Raw genomic sequence first — 13,367 nt, 5'->3', positions numbered from 1 at the left:
AAAAACTAAAATGATACTCATGCTCAGGAATATGTTTAATTGTGAATTAACTCTAACAATGTTCACAGAACGGCTCTTCTTTTTGTTGGTTTGTTTACTCTATTGCTCCTCAGTTTGTCTGAAGACTTACAACTCTGGAATCAGCGTTTCAATAACTGTGGTGGGTAAAACACAGATGGCTTGTTGTGAAACTTTCTTTTTAATTACAAACAAAAACGAAACTTTATTCCTTGTAGTACAATGCAATAAAACTATCTATGTGAAACAATGTTCTTTTATACTTATTAAAGACAGATAAAAGAAAGTAAGGTAAAGTAATTACACAAGTATATAATGAATAGAGAATGTGTTTTTTCACTTTTGCTGAAACGTGATTAAAACATTAAACAGAACTGAAACGTCTCTATACTTGTAAAGGCATATAATAAATTTGGAAAGTGTCGTTGTCACAGTTACATTGCAGATTGCTAATGTTATATCATGAAGTGTAAAATAATGAATAACTAATAGTCATAAAAATGGGCAAAAATGAAAAATATAGGCAAATGTGACATAAGTGTCAAAATACTTTGGACACTTGTAAAAGAAAATCATTGTTAAGAAAAATGCCGTCAATCCAGGGCTTTGCCAAGACTAGCTTCCTCTCTCTAGTTCCTATCCACACTAAATAGATAGACAACAATTAACACTTGTCTAGAAAAGCTATCTGTGGAGTTGTTTTAATTCACAATTACTTCAATGTGTTTATATTTCTAATAATAATATAAGTTAAGCTAATGTTTATAATGAAAGTGAGTGTAAATATCAGATTAATAAGATATGAATTACTTTGTGTTGAACTAACAACAGTCTTACATCCAGATGCTGAATGAATTAGATCTGAATGTTTTCTGTTGGTAGTGGTGGTGATAAGGATGAATTGGGTGTTGATTTCTCTCTCTGTGTGTAAAACAATGGAAGGAAGAAAAACTCCTAATACAGCTAGATGTGTAATCTGTGGGTGACATTGGCAAATCTGTTTGTACGTCCACATTGGACTTGGAAGACAGTGTAGGTGGGCCATCATCTTTTATGCTTCGAGAAAGAAATATTGTTCAGAGTTTTTTCTTTTCTTCTACATACAGTTAGAGAAAGAACAGAAGTCTAACCCGAGTAATTTACACAATGAAAGATTACCTGACATTCAAGCTTATCAGTCACATGTCAAGTACCCATGTAAAATGACTTTTAGTATTCTAGTATGCTGACAGTTAAAACATGGAGATGGTCAGGAATATCTATCAACTGCTGTACAGTTCAGATTTTTGTGACTTGATACTGACAGGAGAATTTTTTGACGATATTCAGTGCGTGTTAACCTCACCCATCCTAAAACCAGACAAAGTTACGCACTAAACTATAAAACGGAGACAGTGCCGCAATGCAATGATTAGTTGGCATTATACCCAAACTACAGTATCAAACATAATGTCCACAACATCTACTGACGACGTCTCATACAAGCACTTGGTTGACTATCGCGACAAAGCACAAGCCATTTGACCTTGAAAGAGTTATATATAAAGAGGAGTTTAAAACGTATGATGCAGTGTTCCAGACACTACTTAACCACCAGGATTATCTCTTTCCCCCTTCCTGAGTTGCAACGCGGATAAACACAGAGTTTGATGTTTGCACCTGAGAGCAGGTAAAATGTATAAGAATAACCACATGTGGTAGGTAACCTCACTATTTTTATCAGTTTTTAAATGTGGTCATTCTCTTGATTAAAACATTACTAAAATAAAGTTTATAATACAGAAATTTGGGTATTGTTATGATATGAAAGAGCAAAGCAACACTGATGATTACTTCAGATCTCTCCTGACATTGCAAGATCGAGAAACTACCAAATTTGGCCCTGATGTTGCTTATTGAGAGCAGGCTATCTAATAACTACAATAAATAACTTTGGTATAAGAATCCGGCTGTATCATTTTTCAGTATCACCAGATATTTTTTGCATTGAACTTATATTCACATGAAAGTACTTAAACAACCACTATTTTATATTTCATTTTATTCACAGAATATTCATGTTTTTATCTATTTATTCCTAAATGAACTTAACTTTAAAGAAGTTAATTTGGTAATAGACTTCAAAATTTTTAGCATTTCTTTAACCAAACTTTATTTTTTCATGTTAACAGCATTTGAATGATGTTTAAGAACCTATGGCCCTTCGTGTTATGACATGTCTCGACCTATTTAGTGGTTAAATGTACTGACTAGGACTATAAATATTTATGATAATATTAAAACAAAGAAGAGTATAGCACAGTTGAAGTCCAAAACCAAAAACGTTAATTTTGTGCTCGGCTAATACGTGTGAAAGCTCTTTTTGAAGTTGGTCTTTCGATCAGTGAAATTTGTGGAGGAACTTATGATTCTATTGTCAAGACAATTTCCTTCGATCTCTGAAACTCAGACACTTTTCATGGTATCATCCTCCATGCTGGACTGTCAATGGGCGTGGAAAGATCACACATAGATCTGATATATCTCTTGCAGGTATCCAATTTTCTCCAAACGCGTAGCCTTTCAACAGACTCGATCCCACAGCCAAGAAGCCAATTGTTTAGACCGAGGTTTTGGGACAGGATGAGAAAGTTCAATGGGAAGTATTCCTTTAATTCACTTGTTGTCTTACAACTGGATGGCCAAGTTTGTAGTTAAGACATTTGTGGAATATTTATCTCGCCTTTAAAACACGTCCATTTTTTTTTCACTTGGCTATTAAGAAAAGGATTGAAAAGACCCTTGGTCATCCATTTCATGAAAAATTCACTAAACTGGTCTGGTAATATTTGTCTGTTACACCAGATGATATTCATTACACGCTGTCATTCTGGTGGTTTTTATTCATATCTGAAAGTAAGAACATCTTCCAAATTTAAAATGTTTAATTATTGTCACCTCATGTTCTAAGTTAGAGTTTGGTCCCAAGATCATTTTGATCCTTTCGATTTTCATCATTATTTTGTTTTTGGTTTTCCTGTATTCTTCGCTATTGTGGAATTAGAGAAAAAGAGTTTGCTAACACTCTAAGGAGGTCAGTCTTCTCTAGCCATGATGACGTGTCTTTACATCTCTTACGTGAACTACGAACTTGTCATCAGGTGGCTTCACAAAACAAAAACAGTAATGAGCGTTCTTGTGCTTAATGTAATGTTAAATTTTTAAAGAAATTGCACGCAAATTAAATATTATTTTGTGAAATACCTGACAAATAAAAAACTAAACCTGAAATCGAAGCCAGTTGTAAGGTGATAACAACGATATTGTGCCATCGTATACCATACTCGTTGCATTGTAAAGTTTCTCTAAGCAATAAATAGGATAGGTGATTTTTAATTGAAAATTCAATATATAATCCGGAAACCTCGAGTAGATGCCATTCTAATAATATACGAATTGTAACGTACTATAGTTAATAAGGAAGTGTGTGTTATGTGGATGAGTTATGTCTATCTGACAAGAAGATGAATACTAGTTCTGTTTGTTGTCAAAGGATGTTATATTCTAGGTGAAGCTTACATTCAGTGAAAGGTAACGAAAAATATTCCATCTTTTATTGGTTGTCTGTGACAGAGTAAAATAAAACACAGGAAGTTGTTTGAGTAAAGCTATGACGAAACTACTAATATATACACATATACACGCACAGGGTGTCTAAAAAGTATAGAACTATAGGTATTTGAGAGGGTGTTCCACGTGCTGTCATTGTAATGCAACATACGTTTTGAGTAACATTATAACTACCTCAACCTTCTCGTCTTTTGATATCACCATGACCAGTCACGTAACCTGTACACAATTTATTGTTCCAGACATTTGTTTATTTTTTAAATTTATTTTTGTTTTGGCTTGTTTTTAGATTATAACAAATTAATATAATTATAAAGAGGTTTCTAACGCAGTCCTTCTTTTTGTTAACTTAACTTTATTTGTGTTCAATTTATCTAATATAGATATATATAAAGAGATATAAAGCACTCAATATACATATATTGTGAACACAATGAACATTCCAACATTCCTCGTATCTTTCTCTACCAAAACAACTTCTGTGAGGCAGTGTATTAAGATTATCAGAACTAGTCATATTTTTACACATTCATTCATGAAAGCAGCAACAAATTTGGTTGTTTGTTTTCTGAAAATTGCACAAAGCTACTCGAGGGCTATCTGTCCTAACCGTCCCTAATTTAGCAGTGTAAGACAAGAGGGAAAGCAGCTAGCCATCACCAACCAACAACAACTCTTGGGCTACTCTTTTACCAACGAATAGTAGCATTGACCGTCACATTATAATGACCCCACGGCTGAAAGGCGAGCATGTTTGGTGCAACCGGGATTTGAACCCGCGACCCTCTGATTAGGAGTCGAACGCCTTGACACACTTGGCCATGCCGAGCCGGCAGAAAATCAACACATGAATATTTCATAAACAATAATTACATTTTAGCCGTGAATTATTTTCCACATGCCTGTTATTCGGAAATATCCTGAAAGTTCTTTAATGTGGTCCATGCAGGGGCAAAAGAACGTTTGGATCGCTCGTGAATAAAGTTCGTTTTACTCATTCTTTAAAATGTTTTTCGGAAAATTTCAAATTGTTTTTTGACTTGAATTATTCAAATATGAAACAGGGGTTTTCTATAAGTAGTGGTGCGTCAACATTAACAAAAGCACATAATTACATTTGTTAGCATGTACAGGTTTTTTTATGTAAATATTAAATTGTACACGAAATTGTACATGTTATAAGTACAAATGTTTATTTTGATGGATATGAACAACTGTTTGCTATTAGCGTTAGGTTTAATGGTACAGATGTTCCATCACATGTGTCGAGTTTTCACTCAGTGCCACGTTTACTCTCGTAAAATTCTTCATGACCAAGTCTGCTGGGAGAAAATATGGAATTCAAAGATATTCTTGTAGAAATATGAAATCAAGTAGTTTTGTGAAAGAAACTACTGTATTGTTAATTGTTATCTATTTGTATTCCTATAATGTAGGTTGTTTATAATAAGATTTTTATTATGTCAGTTCCAAACAACTGATGTTCTGTTTCTGAACTTGGCAAGTGTCATGTTAATCCGGCCAATAGAAAATCGTACTGAATTATTAAGGGCTAGCCAATGTCAAATGTGTGCCCCAAATTATATCACTGATTCCTAGCTCTGATATAAAATTCAAATTAAACTAAAAATATCGAAAATTACACTTTATAATCATGTTTTTGTGGCTTAGCGAGTCGGAAAAATTGGGATTATAACCGAACATTTTATTACTTTAAGACTTCTAAAAACGTAACTAATATATTACTTTTGTTTAAAAAGCTAGATGTTTCATTCACGATACGGATTTCACTCTTCGTTTTATGAAATGTATAGAAATTCAATAATTTGTGATAAATCTTGCGATTATAGATCGTTAAACAATTTTTCTCATTCGTTGAGCGCAAAGCTACTGAATGAACTATCTGCGCTCTGCACAGATTTTGGGATCATACGTTCGCGAACTTAAGAGTTGACCCAAAGATGGACATTGTTAAATAAAATAATAAAATATCTTCTGTTCTGTAGTGAATAGAGTTGATATTGTGAACAAACCAACAAAATTACGTGAATATTAAAATTACTTTTAGAAGTAGGTTTAAACACGAGAGTATGAAAAATATTAATTCTACCTCACATTTATTTGGTTGCTTAATTTAATTAACAAGATTATTTTAACCAGGGTGATCATTATAAGTTAGTAAATTGTTTATCAAACAGATATGTTACATCCTATGTTGATATTATATATTATATTCAGTTTAAAGTAGGCTTCGAAGCAAATCAAACATACGTTCATTCTTTATTCAGGGCAACTTTACCCTAATCAGTCCTTCAAATAATACACTACTTAATTATTTTAAGTTTATATTAATCAGTCCTTTCAGTAGTTTTATACAATTTGGTTAGTCCGATTTACACTATCTGTCATCCTGATTGTTGTTTATATGTAAGAGAAACTTACACGAGTATTCTTACCATGATTATGACAAACGTAACTCGGAATTTTAATCCTTGTGTTCCTTTCCAGTACAGGTCAGTGAGGTCACTCGCTAACTTTACTTCGTAAAGCTTCATCACCTGAACTATAATATATGCCATCGAACTTGCTGTTCAAACAACAATATATGTTTAGCTAAATAGAAATTGTACTTCAAATACGTATGTGTAAACGATATACAGTAAAGAAAATTGCTAATTTCAGTTGTGTGGTATGTTTAAATTATAATTATCATATTTTTCACCATTTATGGTGATTTTAATTTTTTAAATTGGTCGACTACTCTTGATATTCTAATTTATTTGATAAGAAAATTTGAAAAACTTACTTCAGTGCATGAAAGTTTTCAGTTTACAGTAAACGTTACGTTTTATAAAAGCACAAACGTTACTTTGATTAACTGGACCAAGAAAGCACATATAAAGACTTTAATAGTTTTTGGTAAAAATTACACACGCAAATCAAAACATGTATCTACATATGTAGATCAATAATATTAGAACATATGTAGTCTGTAAAGTTATACATTACAAGACTATATATCACAAATTGTGTTCCTGGATAGTATGTGTTATTTCTTAATTGCTTATGTTGTAAAAGTACAGAAAATGGCCATTATTCCCTTCAAACTTTGCTTTTGTGACTTGGATAACGAAATTTAGAAATTAACTTATTTTCTTTGTAAAAACGGGCAAATTTGCAGATTTTCATTTACATGAGGTGTGAATAAAACAACATATAAATCAAGATTGACATGTATTTATACTAATGTTATACAAAAATGTTTAGAAGTGAGTAGGTACTCGAGATTTGCGACTGTAATGTAAATCACTTTCACGTATCAGTCCCCAGGTATACTCTCCCGTCATGTTTTCGTTATGCACTCCTTGGTAGCAGTGTTCGAAGACCAGTATATCTTGCCTTGCTCATCTTGAATTTATCAAGATCAACCTTAAGAATATGGACTTTTAGAGACATCTGCAGCCCGTTTTACCGTTGGTCTTCACCAGAACCTCAACTAGGTCCAAATAATATTCGGTCTCGTGATTGCCCAAGAAGCTCCAAACCACTGCGAGGAAGCTGCCCCAAGCTTTTTTCTTCCTACTGAGTTTCTTAGGGAATTATGTGCACTCCAGGATCTTCTTTATTTGTGGTCAAACAAAAACACCAGTTTTGACCTTTGTCTCAGACAGCTTAGGGAAGAAGTCTCTAAGGTACTTGAAGACTGCAGATTTATTATCAAGAGCTGTGACAAATTACTTCATAAGACCCAATTTTATGTGCAATGGTGAGAACAACACCTTCTAAAGGTCCACTAGTGGCTCACAATTGACATTGTGCCTCCCCACAGAGAACTCGATCCGTTATGGCTAGTGCGCTGCGGTGTCCCTGCTGTCCCAAAGGGAAATATAACAGGAAAACATATTAAAACCTCCTTGGAGACCCATTAGGAATGCTACCATTTTGAAGTCTCCGATAATCTCCAAACCACACTCATCATACTTCAGGGCTTCTAGCAAGGTCTTGACGCTGTTGTATTTCTCTTTGAGAGGCACCGAATGAGCTAGGGGAAGAGACGGATTTTATTGCCCTTATGGAGCAGCACAGCATTGAGGCTTCTTGATGAGCTATCAACGAAGAGGCGCCACTCGTTCGGGTTACAGGCAATTCCAATTGCTTCTCACAGGCCGGATACATTGTGGCAAAAGTAGAGTCTATCTTGGTGAGTGGAGAACCTTGAAAAATATCGGTGACGCTTCCTCTGATTTGTGACTTGCACACTTTCATCTGACAAATCCCACTCCTTGAGTCCAGATGTCAATAGCTCTGCATTCGACTTTGTTAGACTAAGATCTCTGATCAAGTAAATGAGATTTAGCTGGTTGGGGTAGTAGAGGATTCTTTCATCAGCTGCACCTCTGAAATTGTAACCTGGACCTTTAATGTTTACCTCCTCTTTTGATTTGCTGCTCTCTTCTGAGAATGGCTGCTTTCTCTCTGGCGGAGGGGGTACAGGGAGCTCAAGGCAGTGTGGTACATCCTTGCAAGCCCGACGTTTGCTTGGGTCCACCATGCAGAAGTAGCAATTGCTTGAGTAGTCAGTCAGTAGTAGTCATATAAATTTATTTCGTCCACAACTAATATGTAAGAGTTCATGCAAAATATTTTATCTTTGAAATTTTTCTATACTATCGGAAGATAAAAAAAAATATTAAAATATACTTAAATTTTAAAAGGTCTAAAATTTGTATAATATGGGATCTTACTATTCAAACAAGCAAAATTTGTCTGTCTAACCGTGAAGAGTTTTTCAGCAGTGCTCGCAGGTAAAATGCGGTGCCCAGGACTTGTCTTGATCTCCTTCAAGTATCCCGAAATACGTCTTGTAGGCTTTATACATTTTAGGAGATGCCGTCACAGAGTACGTTTTTGCTCTTGTCTTGATAAATTGGTCACATACATAGCAGAATGCGTTTGGTGAATGCTTGCAGCTTCTTGATGCCATCTCTAATAAAATCAGAGAGGTCTATGTGTTTACTTAAAGAGCTAGAATTAAACTGAAGTGGTAAGTGGTGAACCCCTGTATGTATATATTACTATGGAAAGTTCTAGAAAATTTAAAAGGTTCTTGAAAATTCTCGTAAGTTCTACAACATTCTAGAAAGTTCTTGAAAATTCTTGTAAGTTCGAGAATATTCTCTATCAGGTATTCAGCATTAAATCAACCTGGAATGTTCTGGAAAATGGGTAAATTTGACAATTTTATTACCCAGGTCCCAAATTAAAGTTTGAAGCAAAAACTAGGTCTTTTTCATTGATCTTAAGCAATAGCAACTGAAAAATAACACTTTCTGACCACGAACCAGAAAAAGTAACAATTTTGTCACATAGTGTAATTAGTGAAACATTTGTTGCATATGTAATTTGGATATTTCATGTGTAAAACAATCCGAAATAATTCTTTCAGGGCTAAATGATAAATTAGAAAAAAATACCTCATACAAATCAAATATAATATTAATTTAAAGATTTCATTATTATTTATTGAAAAATAATAAAAGGCAAAGACTAGATTAGGATAGGACGTGAGAACAGAAGTAGTTTTAGGGATAGGCTAAACTTTTATTATCGTTATGTTAGAAGTATAAGAAATGAAACAAATGACTGTAATGCATTGGTAGGAAATGTATGAGTTTGATATAATGGGAATAACTGAAATATGGTTAAACACAGAAAATTTTGATGAGAGAAGTTTCTTTGAAATACAGGATTACAGACTAGTTAAAAAGGATAGAGTATTGAAGAGAAAGAAGAAGTGGTTTTATATGTGAGATGTGTGTTACAAGAGAAGTAGAGGATATCAAGGATTACAGTAAGAAGACTGAATCCATTTGGTATAATATCTATGGATACAAAGGAAATCCTTTAGTGGGAATTTGTTATGAAGAAAATTTACTATGAGATTGATATTTCAGTTGTTAATATAGTCATAATTATGGGTGAATTTAATTTCAAGAATGAAGATTGAGAATTCTAAAATCCAACCATGAAGAAGAAAAATTTTTTGGAAACTCTTAAGAATGGCTTATTTCATTAATTGTTTAATGATCCTATAGTAACAATGTGATATGAGATTTATTGTTAACTTTAATCATAGAAATGAGCGAGAGGATGTAAACTGAAGAACATCTGGGTGCAAGTGGTTTATTATGTTTGATGTTTTTGTCACAAATTGGTGACAATAACTTAATATTGTGAACTGGATATGTGAGTTATCTGGAGACACTGATCAAATGACTATAATGTTTAAATATTAGAGATAAGCATGTTTCTTATAGAAAGTAGAGGGTATATCCTGGTAAGAACTTGGTTCGGTCACAAAGAGATTAACAGACACATTTAAAGAGAAACGTAATAAAGCTTAAAAATTTTACTGACTGGTAAAACAGAAGATTTAGATAATTATATATGATCATGAAATTTAGTGAAATAGGAAATTAGGACTTTAAGATAAATACATGAGAAAAGATTTGCTGAAAATGTTAATATTAACTGTAACAATTTCTTTGAATTAAATTAGAGTAAATATAATGTAAGGATAATGGTAGGACAATTGAGGGATGGTAAAGGAAGATTAGTATGTGATCGTTATGCGATGGTTGTGAAACTAAATTTTATCCTTTCTTCTGTTTTTTACTGAAGAAGAATTAGACAGTATTTCACAATATGAACAGAAAATAATTGGAGAGGACATCAAAAAATACAACTGCATTATTTCTAAGCTGGTTAAGAAAATAAATTGGAAATTAAAAAAACGATAAGCCTCCTGGGCCGCATAATATTTTTCAGTGTTTGTGTATTTTTGTAGCAAAGCCACAACGAGCTATCTGCTGAACACAATGAGGGGAATCGAACCACTGATTTTAGCGTTTTAAATCCGTGAACTTACCGCTATTCTAGCGAAGCGGCTAGTATTTTTAAAGGGTTTTCAGTGAATTTAAAAATTGGATATGTGAGCCACTTATTAATATATCTTGTCAGTCCTTGGATAATGAAAAGGTACCAGAAATTGGAAGTAAGCGAATGTTACTTCTATTTTCATGGGAGGTGAGAAAACGTTTTAGTCTTATTAAAACGTTTAAGACCTATTAGTCTTACATCAATATGTGAAAACTTTGGAAAGTTTGTTAAAAGATATTTTGTAAAGTAATTTCACAAAGTTTTTTATTTTATTAAATAAACAATGTGATTTCACTGAGGAAAAACCTTAATTTGCAAATATTTTTACATTCTTTGTCAAAATGTAGATGAGTGTAAGAGTGTAGTTTTGTTGTATTTGAATTTTCAGAAACCATTTACTAAAGTGTGATAAAAAAGCTTGTAAAAATATTGATATATTTGTATATATATATGTGGGAGGATAAATTAGTAAATAGTTAGAAGGATGGCTGGATAAGGAAAACAGGAAATTCTTACAAACGGAGTTCAGTCAACCTGGATTAATGTCACAAGTGGGGTACCTCAGGGCTCAGTATTACAACCTTTGCTCTTTATGATTTGCATCAATTACATAGGTGAAGGAATAGTTAATAAATTACTTATATTTGTCGATAATATTAATATATTATGTATTATTGGCTGTGAAGAGAATGCTTCTGATTTACCAAAGGAGTGAGATAATTTAAATAAAGTGTAAATGCGTTTTACTTACAATTAATACAAAATTAAGCATGTGAGCTATCATAATTTGAAATATAAGAATAATTTAATTGGAAATAACTTTAACAGTATTATGAAGGATCTGGATTTTGGTGTACTAATGGATCAGTCTCTGAAGCCATCCAAGCAGTGTCCTGTTGCTTGTTGTAGGGCAAATAGGATTTTAGGTAATATCTGTTGAACACAAGTCTAAAGAAGTTATTGTCTCTTTGTACAAGTCACTGGTTAGATCAAATTGGAGTACTGTGTTCAGTCTTAGATATTAAACTGTTGGAAGTGGTCCAAAGAATGATTACTAAAATTGTGCCTGAGATGGAGGAGTTTGAAAACAGAAGAGTTAGGAGGGATCTGGTTGAGGTGTTTAATATCGTAAAGGGAATTTATAACGTTCATTCATTGCTATTTTGTTTTACAATTAACAGCGAAAATAGCCTACTAAGACTAAAGGACACGAGAAGAAATGTTGGCAAGGTAGGTGTCATTTTCAGCTAAGACTGTTTCATTTTTCTAACTGGGTGGTTGTTCCTTGGAAAGGGTTGCATTCTGATGTTGTAGGAACAGTAAATTTAAGTTAATTTAAGAAAAAAAGCTTGATACGTATGTGAATGATAAAGGTTAGCTCTAAGAGTTATTAAAAATCACTTTAATATCGTTTAGAGGATATAAGAAGAGATGGACCAATAGATCCTATGTTGTCCCACAAAGATCGCATGCTCATATGCCTGACCAAATCTATTATACCCTCTGGTGATTCGATTGCAAACCTCCTGGACGCTATTTACAGATGATCTCGTCGTTTACACCTCTGCAACTATGTGATTACATATTATCTGCCTATTTTCATACCCTATGGTACAAACTCATGCACTATGGCATCATGTAGTTTCCTGGTCTCGAGTTTCCCCCTTGTATGAAACAGCCAATCAGCGTGAGACAGCATAATATAAATGTTTGACCAAAACCAACCCAAAATTAAAAATACTGTTTTATAGTTTTTTGATAGTTGGGGCATCCCGCCAGTACAGCGGTATGTGTACAGATTTACAACGCTAAAATAAGTGTTCCGATTCCCCTCGGTGGGCTCAGCAGATAGCCCGATGTGGCTTTGCTATAAGAAAACAGATCCGTGATAACGAAAAAACCCACATATAAGAAAATTATATATGTAAGAAACAGCTAGTATGGGTAGAGAAAGCTATATGTAGAGAAGCAAACTTTCCTTTTCTACAAAGTGCTTTCTCTACCCATACCAGACGTTTTTTACATGTATAAGAAACATCCAATCACACATTATATTTGGGTCGGATAACAGGCCTGGTCGTGGAGAAGTCTTGTCCTGTCTGTGGTATCATGTACAAGTTAATATAATGTGTTATGCAATGAACGTTTAAATAACACCTATTTTCTTATAAGAACTGGAGCAACTCCGTCAGTGTGGTCAGTACACTTATTTAGAAAAGGTTTGGTTATTTGGGTCTTCTATTGTTTAGAAAGTAAGGCTGTATTTTGTTTGTTGTGTCTAAATATAGGAATCGTTATCTACAGTTAATTTTAGCCAACATTGTGGAAAAGTTAAGTTTTATGGAAGTGTACAAGTTAGAGATAGATTAACTGAGCAAAGGTTTACACATATGAACTATTAGTAATGAAACAGGACTTGATTGTACAATCCTCGAACTATGTCGTAACTTCAAGATAAATCGTATGTGTTGGTCTAAATAGTCTTACATTTGTTGATATAAGTTTATTAAATTTATGTACTTTGCTTCAAACGTTTATAAGTCTTCCAGTATAGATTTTAACATGTTAAAAGTTACTAGACTGGACATAAATATTTCATTAAAAATAAAAATGTTACTTGCACAACGTGTTTCAGTGATTGTACGTTAAGTAAAGAGATACCACATCTTAAAATCTTGTGTACGATCTTCATATAATTTATATATAAGAAACAGCAACATGAAGTTTTGAAGTTTCACATTGTATATAGTGTCCAGATGCCGTTTTGGATGGTTGACTAAAGTTTTATGTGGTTTACTTTC

Source organism: Tachypleus tridentatus, chromosome 13 (genome assembly GCF_004210375.1).
Source record: "Tachypleus tridentatus isolate NWPU-2018 chromosome 13, ASM421037v1, whole genome shotgun sequence".
NCBI lineage: Eukaryota > Metazoa > Arthropoda > Merostomata > Xiphosura > Limulidae > Tachypleus > Tachypleus tridentatus.
The sequence above is the reverse complement of the archived record's forward strand: the minus strand, read 5'-3'. Positions refer to the sequence as shown.